The sequence below is a fragment of the Fukomys damarensis genome, unplaced genomic scaffold (genome assembly GCF_012274545.1).
Source record: "Fukomys damarensis isolate Sample0158 unplaced genomic scaffold, DMR_v1.0_HiC HiC_scaffold_39, whole genome shotgun sequence".
Taxonomy (NCBI): domain Eukaryota; kingdom Metazoa; phylum Chordata; class Mammalia; order Rodentia; family Bathyergidae; genus Fukomys; species Fukomys damarensis.
Window position 1 is genome coordinate 68139846 of NW_022900951.1, and position 12869 is coordinate 68152714.

Consider the following 12869-nt stretch of genomic DNA (forward strand, 5'->3'; position numbering starts at 1 on the left):
ATTCTCCTCTACAGTTTCCCAGTAGTAGTTTCTTTAATTGATGTGGCATGGTTGCAAATTTATAGCATTGGGGATAAAATTCAGGTCCTCATATGTACAAAGCAAGTTCTCAACCAGAGAGCTGCAACCTAGCCCCATTTATTATAATTTATCATTCTAATTTTTAACATTATTTTTCAGAGAAGCTTTGGGTTCAGAGCAAAACTGAGCATACAATTTTCATATGCCTTCTACCTTAACACACAGAGCTTTCAACAATATCAATATCTTGCACAGGAGTGGCACATTTATTATAATTAATGAACTACCTTGACATAGCAATGCCAAGTAAAATTTATTCTTTATTTCAAGATTACTCTTGGGATTTCATATTCTATATATTTAGACAAATGCATAATTATATGTGCTCCATACTATTATGGTTTTTGTCTAAATATCTCTTCAAGCCTCATGCTCACATGGCCAGGGTTTTGGAGAGAAGACTTGATCACGTAGTTGTGATAATCATCATTGGGTTACCCCCTGTTGGTTTGCAGATGAAGGTGATGTGGGGAGCTAAAGCCTGGTTGGAAGAGGTATGTCAATATGTGTGTGGACTATAAGAGTATTGTGCATCCCTCCTCCTCACTTGATCCTTCCTTGCTGGTTCCTTCCAGTCACACCTTGATTGTTTGTCCTATGCTCCTTTGCCAAGCCATCCTGTCTTTGAATGAGCTAAATGTGGACTGAAACATCTAGGAATTGTTAGCCAAAATAATCCTCTCTTCCTTTAACTTGTAGGTGTCAGGTATATTATGCCCACAACCAGAAAGTAAGACAACCACTAATGTATCATAAAGAATAGTTTCACTGCCCTAGATATCCTCTGTTCTCTTTCTCTTCATTCCAACACACCTCTTAACTTCTGCCCCACTGATCTTTGCACTTTCTCCATAGTTTTTACTTTTGACCAGAGCCATGAAAGTAGCTAGAATTATACAGCATGTAAGCACTTTCATGTTGATTTTTTTGCCCTTAGTGATACACATTTAGAATTACTATGTTTCTTTTTATAGTCTTATATCTTATTTCTTTCATGTTGAATAATAGTGCAATGTCTGGATGCACTGCAGTTTATTTACAAATTTACCTACAGAAGGACATTTAGTTTGCTTCCAAGTTCTGGCAATTATAGATAAGGCTTACACAAACATTTACATGTACATATTGTATGGACACAGGGTTTCAACATCTTTGCATAAGTACTAAGAAGAAAAATTACTGAATCAAATGTTAAAAACTATTCTTAGTTGGGAGAGAAATTAACAAATGCTCGTCAAACATGTATTTGATAATTCCATCACATGAATGAAAGTTCTTACATTCTGCAACTTCATCATAACTGAAGTTTATGGTGTTTTGTATTTTGAGCCTTCTAGCAGGTACTTGTGCTATGTAATTATTTAAATTAACTAAATTTGAAAATTTATTATTAATAAAAAGTCCATAGGTTACATTGGAATTCATTCTTCTAGAGGTCTATGGGCTTGGACACATGCCCAATGTCATGTATCTACTAGCAGGTGTCACGAAAAAGCACTGCCTTAAAATATCCTATGCTTCATTTATTTATCTATCCACACTTAACTCATCTTATTAATTCCCTGACATGCCATAATACCACAGACTGTATGGGTGGGTTAAACTACATAAATGTATTTTCTCAAATATTTGGAGCTTAAAATCTAATCCAAGGTGTTGAACAGATTTATTTTCCTCTGAGCTATCGCTCATTATCTTACACATGAGTGCTTACTCCCTGTGGCCTCAAAAGGCTGCTCCTTGACCTATATATTTGTGCCCCAACATTTTTAATAATACATGTTTATCATACATAATGATCATATTTATCATAGGGAATTTGAACGCATGCATAATACATCTTAATTATTTTTTCCATTCTCCTCTCCTTCCTTAAACATTTTTCCTCTTCTGATTTATTAAAGTTCTATTTCAATTTGTTCCTTTAATTCTCTCTTTTAAAAAATCGCTTTCCTTTCCTTTCCTCCACTTTTCTCCCTCTCTATTTTCCTTCCTATTTGAGCAAGTACTTCCTGCTTTGCAATACTTATCCTCTAATAACAAATTCACTGAGTAAGAAATAGGGAAACAATACCTTTAAAAATAGCATCACAAAAAAGTAAATATGTAAATATGAATAAATCTATTGAAGGAAGTGAAAGAACTCTACATTGAATACTATAGTAATTTGAAAACAGATTGAAGAGGATATCAGAAATTGGAAAGATACTCCTTGTGAAAATTGCTATACTGTTAAAACTATTACATATGTTTAATATAATCCCAATAAAAATAACAATAGCAATCCTCAAAAATATAGAGAAAACAATCCTAAAATTAATATGTACCAAAAGAGACCTAGAATATCAAAAGCAATGCTGGTCAACAAAGACAAGGTAGGAAGCATCACAATCCTTGAACTGAAGTTATACTACAAAGATACAGTGATAAAACCTCATGATATTTGCACACATATATCAAAAAACCAAAACAAAACAAAAAAACCAAACAGATCTGAGCAATAATGGAACAGAATGGAAGATGTCAAAACAAATCCAAGCACACTCAGCTATATTATCATTGCCAAATTGGCCAAACACTTTTACTGAAAGAAATATGGCCTTTTTAATAAATAGTTCTGGGAAAATTGGCTTTTCTCATGCCAAAGATTGAACTAGACACATATCTTTCACCATGCAATAAAATAAATTGGAAATGGATCAAAGATTTAGATACCAAAGCATAAATATTTAGTCTGCTGAAAGATAAACTAAGTAAAACTCTTGAAAACATGACTTTAGGGAAAAGGGTTTACACATGGCAATCTGATTGAACAGGAAATACTACAAAGAATCAACAAATAGCATCACATCAAATTCAAAAGCTCTTGCTCATCAAATTAAGCCATCAACAGACTGAAGATTCTAAATGTTATATATTCCTGTAGATCCACAATATTCACAATTAAATAAGTGATTTTTTTAAAAAAGCTTATATTTTATTGTGTTTAAGAATCAGTCAAGTCAGAAAATGAATCACACAGTGAGACGAGATACTTTTCTTAGTTGAGGATCAGGCTAAAGTCTGGCTGAGTCCGGAAAGCTGCATACATCTCTCAAGAGAAAACTCTGAGGCCTATTAGGGCTGGAATAATCCGCCCCCTCAGGTGGGTAGAGATCTGACCTTAGATAAACTCTTTCTCTCAAAAAACCTCTAAAGTCTTGACTCTGTTCGCCTCAGCCCCTAAAGTATACATTCCAAAAACTAGCATGTGGCCAATAAAGATGTGCCAAATATCCCAACTCCACCCTGAATCCACCCCTGCCTTACCCTATCCCATAGTGATCCAATAGTGCCACCCTGGCTCCTCCACCACCATACCCTATATAACCCTGTGCATTTGCTGAATAAAGTGGAAGTGTTCCAGAAACGTTCCCGGAGTCTGCCTGGTGATTCCGCGCCTTGCCCTCCTAGTCCAGGCCCTCTGAACCCTGTTCCTCAAGCGAGCTCTCAGATGGAAACAACACTTAGGCTGAATTTAAAACAAGTGAGGGAGAAGATAAATTATGTGAAAGTATTTGGAGCCACATAGACCAAATTTTATTACATTTATTTATTTTATTTTAATTTTTAGTATATGTTTACAATGTATAATAATTATAATTTTCATGGGGAATTTGTGCATATACATAACATATTACATTTCCTTTTTTTAAAATTCTCTACTCTCTCCTACTTTCACATTCCCTCTACCTCTTGGTCCACTTATGCAAAAGATTGATCTCTGTGAATCCTATTATATTTAATTTTACTCTGCTATGAGTTATATCTTGATGTTCCCCAAAATCTTCATGCATCATATATGGGGATTCTTGGAGGTGGCTAGATCTAGGGTTTTTGAATGTGGATTTAGGGTGTGATACTGGTGTTATGGATGTGTGGTACTGAATTAGCCCACTAGTTGATTTATTGTAGTTCTAAGCATGGATAATGGGAAGCCTCACTCTGGTTGTTTTGGGCAGCACCTGAAATGCTTGTAGCCTAGATGTAATTAAAGGGAAGGGAGGCTTACTACTTGCTGCTTTCTGCCTGCCTTGCCATTGACTGATTCTCTTCTGTGATGCCCTTAACAGGTGGGTGTTCCCCTCTCTGTTTTTTAAGAGCACTTGGTCTCTAGAAATAATAGTCGGTGGTTTCTTTAGGCTGGGAGTTGGTAGGACTGTGTTTCCATATATTTTGGGTAGCATGTTGCACTTGGTGTAAATTAATGAGATACTGTAAGATCCTTGTGGTCATTAGGTCTACTATGATATCGGAGGATAGAAATATTCCCCAATATAACATCTCAAATGGACTGAAACTTATCTCAGTTTGGGGCATGTTATAAACCTTTTTGAGCTCTACTGGCCGCAATTTGAGCCAGAATTCAGATATCTCTTTGCAAAGTTTTACCAGAGCTTACTTTAGGGTCTGCCTTGCTCTCTATACTATCCAGACTGAGAAACCATTCCTCATGTAGGATTTTATAGCTCATCAATATGTCCCTTAACAAAGGGCAATAATGGGTTCTCAAGAGCTGAGAATAACTTTAGGGCCTTGGGGATACCATTTTTCTTTCCCCAATTAACCCGATAACTTCCCAAGGAGAGTTCAGACCTGACTCTTTGGTATCCTTTACAGTACAATACTGCACCTGGGGTGGGAAATGGACTGACTCTTGAAGTTGTAGAATTTCCTGCCTGTGCTCTATGGATGACTTTCAGTAGTGAACCACACCTTCTCAGGGTCTTGCAGGGACAGGTCACTGATATCCTGTCTACTTTCACAGGTCTGGGAGATCACTTTTCAAAGAGTGGCTCACTTATGGGCTTGTCAGAATCAAAGAAGCAGGGCTCATAATAGTGAAAGTTTTTATAATGCCCTCGTGGATGTCTACAAGAATTCGCTGATAGTTGGCAAGTCATTATCCTGTTAACCACAAGTAAACTTTTGCCTCCAAAATACCTCTGACCTGATGGGGAGTCAGGAGTTCTAGACTCTGTCCCAAAGGTCTTTGAGTTGACTTCTGCACTTGGAGCTTTGATGTCATTGCAATCAGATTGAAGCTGACAAGTCATCTAAAGCTTAACTGGGCTGCAAATCCAATATTTTTCACTTACATGCTCAATATCTTATATGACTTAGATGGGATAGTTAGATGGTAGCCAGATAATGCTTTCTTTATGCTATCACTTCCTATGTCTTGTTAGGCTTTCTTCGTAGCACAAAGGTCGCTGTGAAGTTGGATTTTTTTCATGTAACTGACTTTCCCAGTGTAAGCAACCTGAGATACTAGGAGTTGTTAAACGTTTTAGTGCCCCAAGCTCTGAAGACTCTCTATCCATTGAACATTAACTCCTCATTCTACTATGCCCCCTGGTTCTCTGTAAACATCATTTAACTTTCTGTCTCTATGAACTTGCCTACTGTAGGCACCTCATATAACTGAAATCACACAGTATCATGCCTTTTTTTGTATGGATCATTTTACTTGCCTTAATATCATCAAAGTTTATGCATGTTGCAATGAATTTTATTTTGTAAGGCTGAATCATATATTCACCTATTGATGGAAACCTTCATTTCTTCTATTTTGGACTAATGTAAATAAAATTGCTGCAGACATGGGTATACAAATATCTGTTCAAATCCTTGTTTCCCATTCTTTTTGTATATCCTGAGAAATAGAATTGCTAGATCAAATGGTAATTCTATTTGCAATGTTTTAAAGAACTGCTATACTGTTTGTAATAGTAGTTGAAGCACTTTACATTCACAATACATATTGTATTCTAATTTCCACACCATATTGTTAATACTTGTTTTTTTCTCCTCTGTTGATAATAGTCATTCACTAAGTGGTTCTCCTTGTGAATTTGATTTTCATTTTGCTAATGATTGGTGATGGTATTTTCCTGTGAATGTAGCCTATTTGTATATATTTTCATTTTTTGAGAAAATCATCTTTTCAAATAATTTATCAATTTTTGTTTTGCTTTTCAGTTGTGGATGTTCTTTTTTATATTCTGCATTTTGGCTTCTTATGAGATAATATTGTTTGCAAACATTTTCACCCCTTTCATGTGTTGCTTTATAACCCTGCTCATTGTGTCCTTTCATTCATTGATTTTTTTTTCACTGTAGACCAGTTGATATAATTCTTTCTCTTTTCTTCTTGTGCCTTTACTGTCATATTGGATAAATCATTGTTAAACATAATATGATGGGAATTCTCATTTTTCCAAGAGTTTCATAATTTTTCCTAGATGTATGTCTTTGATTGACTTTGAAATTATTTTTGTAAAAATTTAAGGAAAGAACCCAGGTTAATTATTTGCATGTGTGTATCCAATTTTACTGGCATAATTTGTTGAAAAAACTACCTTTTCCCCATTGAATGATCCTGGCACCATTTTCAAAAATAATTTCTCCATATAAGTGAGGTTTTACTAATGGACTTTTTATACTGTTACATTAGTTTATATGTCTGTCTTCATGTCAGTGCCATACTATTTTGATTACTGTAACTTAATATAAAAGGGATTAACATATATCACTGTGGAATAAAAGTTATCCTAAAGACATCTGAAATTCAACATACACAAAGTGAAACTTTTCCAGAGCTCCCCTTCTTTAACTAGAGTGAGCGATTTCTGAGTTTGAGCCTTTATTAAATTTTGTATTGTGGGTCATCATATGCTTTGAAAATTAAAATTAAAACAGTGACATTAAAATAATTACATAATTCTGTAAATGTTGACTTTTTATCTGTTTCTTTGAAATTGCAAACAAACACTATAAATAAAATTTAAAAATCATAACTTCCAGTCTTTCAGGCAAATTTAAAGGAAATGGATTTTTATTGGACCACTGTGAGTTCTCTTTTTGTTTTAAGATTTTGACTTATATTCTTCTTTGTGCAAAGACATTCTAAATTCTATGATAGTAAAATAATCATAGCATTACATCTGGGCTTTATACTAATTACTAAGTAACTTCAGTATCTCTGTCTACAAATGCTTCAAGTTCACAGTTTATTGCAGAAGTCTAACTAAATTATGTTTTTATTAAATGTATTGGTACATTTTAAGGGATACAATACTGTTACATTCATCACTGGGATCTTGGTACATATTTATCCCCATTTCCCACCCCTCACTTTAACCCCTTCACCCTTCCCTGTTTACAAAGACGTTGTTTCCATGTTTTTCTTTTTTACATATTTTTCTTTTCCCTTTTTACCTTTCCCCTACCCCTCCCACTTCCTCTACTCTTTTAGACTTTTTCTTTCTATTACACAATATCAATTATATATTTTGATCCTCATTTTACACTTTTAGTTTTTCACACCAGAGAAACTGTTTGATATTTACACATGTCTTATTAATTTCATGTAAGAGTATGGCCTCAATGAACATCCACTTAGCTATAAATGTCTCTAGTTTCTCATTCTTTATGGGGGAGTAGAAAGCCATTAAAATTTGAATATTGCACCATGTATGCACCTAACAAAACTGCAAAAGTGTATGGAATTCAAATGAAAAAGACTTATCTATTTAGAATAATTTAAGCTGTGCTTCTGACATCTTGAAATCTTTCAGAAAACTTAGACTCTGACTTTCAATAATAACATAGAACATGTTTGATCTTTGTAACTTACCATTTTCTTTTCATTTTTCCACATAAAATAGCACTTTATCTACTTTTGATTATTTGTATATTAATCACACATCTAAACCTATCTTTCTGGAAAATATCTGAAGTTTATTTTTAATACCCAACTGAACACATGTATTATGGAACCATGAAATTATCTGATTTTTAAACATATGAAGCTTGTTGGGTATAATTAAATAAGTGATTTTCAGTGAGAATAATTTCATATAGTAGGAGATTTACCTTAGGTAAACCTCATGTATGCTTTCTGGGAAAGACATTAGTAAAGGGAAATGCTTTATTTTGCATTTTTAATTTCAACTGATACATACATTTGTGATGTTTTGACAAAGTAAATATTGTGTAATGTTCAAATTAAGCAAATATAGCTATTCAATTATTTTAATATAAAAATATTTTAATAATTTCTTCTAGTTTTAAAAATTGTGCATTATGTTATCATTGTCTAAAGTCATCCTACTGTGTAATAAAATAGCAACATTATTTTCTCTTATCTAGCTATGACTTAGTATCTCTAATCAACATTTCCCAAGTTCTCCTTTATCTCCCCAGCAACTAATAAACCCCATCCTACAGTAAGCTTCTATTAGATCAAGTTTTGTGGATTCTTCATATGAATGATATCACGTGATACCTGTCCTTCTGTGTTTGGATTATTTCATGTGACACAATCATCTCCATGTCTATCCGTGTTATCAAATGTGAGATAATTTAATCATTTATAAATGAGTAATATTCCATTGAACATATGTACCACATTTTCTATCCATTAAGCAGCTGGTAAACATTTAAGATGTTTCTATTTCTGTGAGTAAGCCAATGAAGTTAACTCATTTCTTGAAGACACACTGGAAGAGAGAGGGAGATGAATAATTCTATACAAACTTCCTAAGAATCAAAACACCTCAAGTCCCCAAATCCCTCAAACTATTCCAGGAGGCACCAAGAGGCAAAATTGTATAAGGTACATACCTGAATTATTCAAAAGCACAGAAGAGGTTAGAAACAGCTCAAAGAGATATTCAGCAGGAATAGAGCAGATTAAACTAAGTAGATAGTGGAAATAATAACCAAAAAGATGCAGGAGCTCTCAGATGACACTAATAAAAAATAGATGAACTAAACAAAATGATGAAAACAGGAATGACTAGTTTACCAAAGAATTAGAGTTCATGAAAGCTTCTATCAGAAATACAGGAGATTAAAGGCTGGGAGTTTAGGTCAGTGGCACCAAGACTGCCTTGCAAGTGCAAGGTCATGAGTTTTAACTCCAGTACTAGAAAAAAAAAATACAAGAGATTAAAAACTATATTGAAGGCCGGAGATTTAGCTCAGTGGTTCTGCTGCCTGCCTTTCAAGTGCAAGGTCTTGAGTTCGATCCACAGTATAAAAAAATATATTGAAAATAAAGTGGAGCAACATGAGGACAAAATTTCAGAACTAGAAGACAATGATTCCTTCAAATGCCAACTACTCAAAGGCACCTTAAAATCAAGAGAAAATTAAAAATGAATTTTAAAAGTGCTAGATAATGAATGCAAAGCTGATTAATGGAAAAGTTATTAGAATAAGTGAAAAATCCAAGGAACAAAAATAGCATAAAAAGAACTGTTCACAGAAATAATGGTTCAGGAGAAGGGGCAGAGGAGGGCAGTCCAGGCATGTGGTGCCCACCCACACAATGGCCAAAGCCTTCAATGGAGCCTCGGGCCTACCCAGAGCTTCATGCTGCTCACTGTGTGGGCCACAGGCTATGCGGTTAGGGAACCCTAACTGCAGTGAGGATTACTGGGATAGCCGGAGGGCCTGGAGCTGTTGAAGATGCTGAGCTCTGCACTGCTCTTTAGCCCAGGTTCCTACAAGTACCTGATGTTGTTGCTGACTCTTTTGAGCTGCCGAGAATCTGCAGCAACCTGCTGTCCTACAAATGACAGTGGCTCTGCTCTCCCACCCATCACTTTCTGGCCAACATCAGCCTTAGTGAATTGCTGGTTTTTGTCTTCAGGGTCACCCTAGGCTGGGTGTGGGATGCTGTAGGACTCATGTGGGATAGATTGAGCAGAAGCCTCTTCAAGAAGACTTCCAGTAACAAATGCATATGTGACATATTCTGGAATTTACTGCTAATATGAAATGTAGAAATTAATAGCACATATTCAATTTAGCATTCTCAGATGTATTAGAAGTATTCTGTCATATTTCTATGGTACTGAAAAAAATCTTTAAAAAAGAATAACAAGTTAACAAGAACATTGGAAGGAGAGATTTTATTACTGCTTTATCATGCCTCAGCAGTACTTCAGCCAAGACTCAAGCTTTTTTTCTTCACCAATGGCTGACACTTGATGCCTTACCTCCTAGGATAGCAGAAAATCTTTCAAAAGATTTTGATGTGGTTATAATAGGGACAGATTTGCCTGAATCTACCCTTGTAGCTGCCTACTCAAGAAGTGGACAAAGCATTCTGCATGTTGATTTTAAGTTACTATGGAGGGAACTGGGCTAGTTTCAGCTTTTGAGGATTGCTCGTGTAGTGTCATTCAAGGAATATCAACAAAACAGTGACACTGAGGAATAAACTGCTGCTGCATGGGAAGGTGAGCCATTAAATGGAAGAAGGATGAGACAGTTCAGCATACAGAATATTTTTGCTATGCTGGCTAAACTTCGGGAGACAGTGCTCATGAGATTGGTGTTCTTCAGAAAGTTTCTTCGGCAAATAGTACCATCAGTGAACCTTTGGATTCTACAGAGCTGTCTGAAGAGAAGCATTCATATGTAACTACCAATGTAATACCTGTTAAACGTGCCCCAACGAGAGATAGCAAGAGTTCACTAGAAGAAATAGATACAGAGAAACTACTAGAAAAAGAATAGCTCTGTGGAGATAGAATTTGTATGTACCCTGTTTCAATTGGAGATAACATTGAAAACAAACCTACCTTAGAATATATCACTGATTAACCAAAGATAAGTGCAATTATTTATCCAAAAGTGGTTAAAGAAAACAAGACATTTCATATTGATTTGGTGTCAAAGCTGCTGTATTCTCAAGAATCACAGATTAAACTTTTAATCAAATCAATGTTAGTTGTTATGCAAAATTTTAAAATGTCACTAGGATTTTTGCACCTCAGGAGTCAAAGTTAGAACAAGTTCCTTACTTCAGAGCAGATGTCTTTTAATAGCAAGGAGCTCACTATGGTTGAAAAGAGAATGCTAATGAAATTCCTTACATTTTCTTTATACTATTAACAACATCCTGATAAATACCAAGATTTCTAGCAATGTTCACTTTCCAAGTATTTAAAAATTTAAAAACTAGCCCATAACCTCAACATTTTATACTACACTCAACTGCAATGACACCAGAATCACCTTATACTACATTAGATAGCAAAACAACAACAACAACAACAATAACAAAACAACAACAACAAAAAAACGAAAAACAAAAAAAAAAAGACCACTTCGGTTTCTTGGACATTTTGGCAACACTCCCTTTTATTTTTCTTTTTTGTTGCCAAAGAGAAATTCCTGAATGCTCTTACAGGATGTGTATACTTTTTTGGTGGAATCAATTATCTTTGCCATAAAATACAATGCTCTGTAGTTGACAAAGAATCTGGATGATTCCAAACTACTTTAATCCATAAATTCCAGCTGATTTAGTCTATAAAGGACTTTGGTCCAGGAATAAATGCTATAGTATTGTGAAAGATAGTTACTTTCTTAAGGGAACATGCTCAAATGTGCAGTATAAGCAGATCTTAAGGGCAGTGCTTATTACAGATCAGTCTATACTAAAATCAGGTTCTTATTGCAGATATCCTTTTTTTTTTTTTTTTTTGTACCAGGGATCAAACTCGGGTCCTTGTGCTTATGAGGCAGGTGGAGGAACCATGGAGCTAAATTCCTGCCCTGAACAGATTTCCATTTTGATAGTACCTCCAGTTGAACAAGGAGCATGTTCTGTTCAGGTAACAGAATTATGCTCATCAACCATGATATGCATGAAAGACATCCATCTAGTATATCTGACTTGTGCATCTTCTAAAACAGCAAGAAAAGACATAATCAGTGGTGAGGAAATTATTTACCCCTTTTGCTGAAACAGAAGGAGATAAGGAAAAACTTAGAAAGCCAGGATTCTTGTGGGCTCTTTATTTTAATGAGATTCCTCAGGAGTCAGCAAAAACTCACAGTGTGGTTTGCCTCCAGTGTTTATGTCTGCTCTGGGCCTAACTGTGGACCGGAAAGTGAGCATGTAATAGAGCTAGCATAAATAGTGTTCCAGGAAATCTTTCCAAGTAAGGAATTCTGTTCTTCTCTTCCAAATCCAGAAGACATTATCATTATTGATCATGGTAAGAACCAGATGTGCCTAGAACTAATAATAAAATAATGGCCAAGTTATAATCTCCTGAGTAAAGCAAAAATTTAGAAAGCCTCCTCCAAAACTAGAAAAGAGCAAACTGAAAATGGAGTTCATCCTGGTGTCCCATGATTCTCATTTGAAGTACAATTTCTTAAATGACAAATTAGGAGTCGTTATATGATGAATGCTATGCAAAGGTTTCCTTTAACTCAATTCTTTTTGAGAAACTGACTACTGAATGTTTTTTGTTAATAAGTAACTGATTTATTTGGATATTGGACTTTTTGTTTCAGAATCACCTCCATGATCTAGAATCTTAAAACAAGGTTAGTTTTGTCTTAAGATTGTTTACATATGTGAGAGTTCCATATTTGCAACTCTGCTTAAAGGAAGATAAAAATGTCACCTGCTTAAATGTATGTATGTATCACTATAATATGATGACTTTAACTCTTTAGAGAAGATACCTGTGAGGGAAATAGCTAGGCCAAGTAAAATTTCTAGTTTTCATTGTTTAAAGCATCTCCATGAGCTAATTCTCATAGTGGTTGCATTAAGTTGCATTCCCCACCAAATACAAATTATGTTGCCTATAGCCTCACCAGCATTCATTATTATTTAATTTCTTGACCACAGCCATTCTTTATGGATCAAGATGAAACCTCAGTGTTATTTTGATTTGCACATCTCTAATGGCCAGTGATATTGAACATTT

General features: G+C 35.0%; 1 pseudogene; it reads left to right on the forward strand.

The window, feature by feature from the left end:
* The first annotated feature begins 458 nt into the window (after nt 1-458).
* Nucleotides 459-12461, forward strand: LOC104856739 (annotated as a pseudogene).
* Nucleotides 12462-12869: the final 408 nt, after the last annotated feature.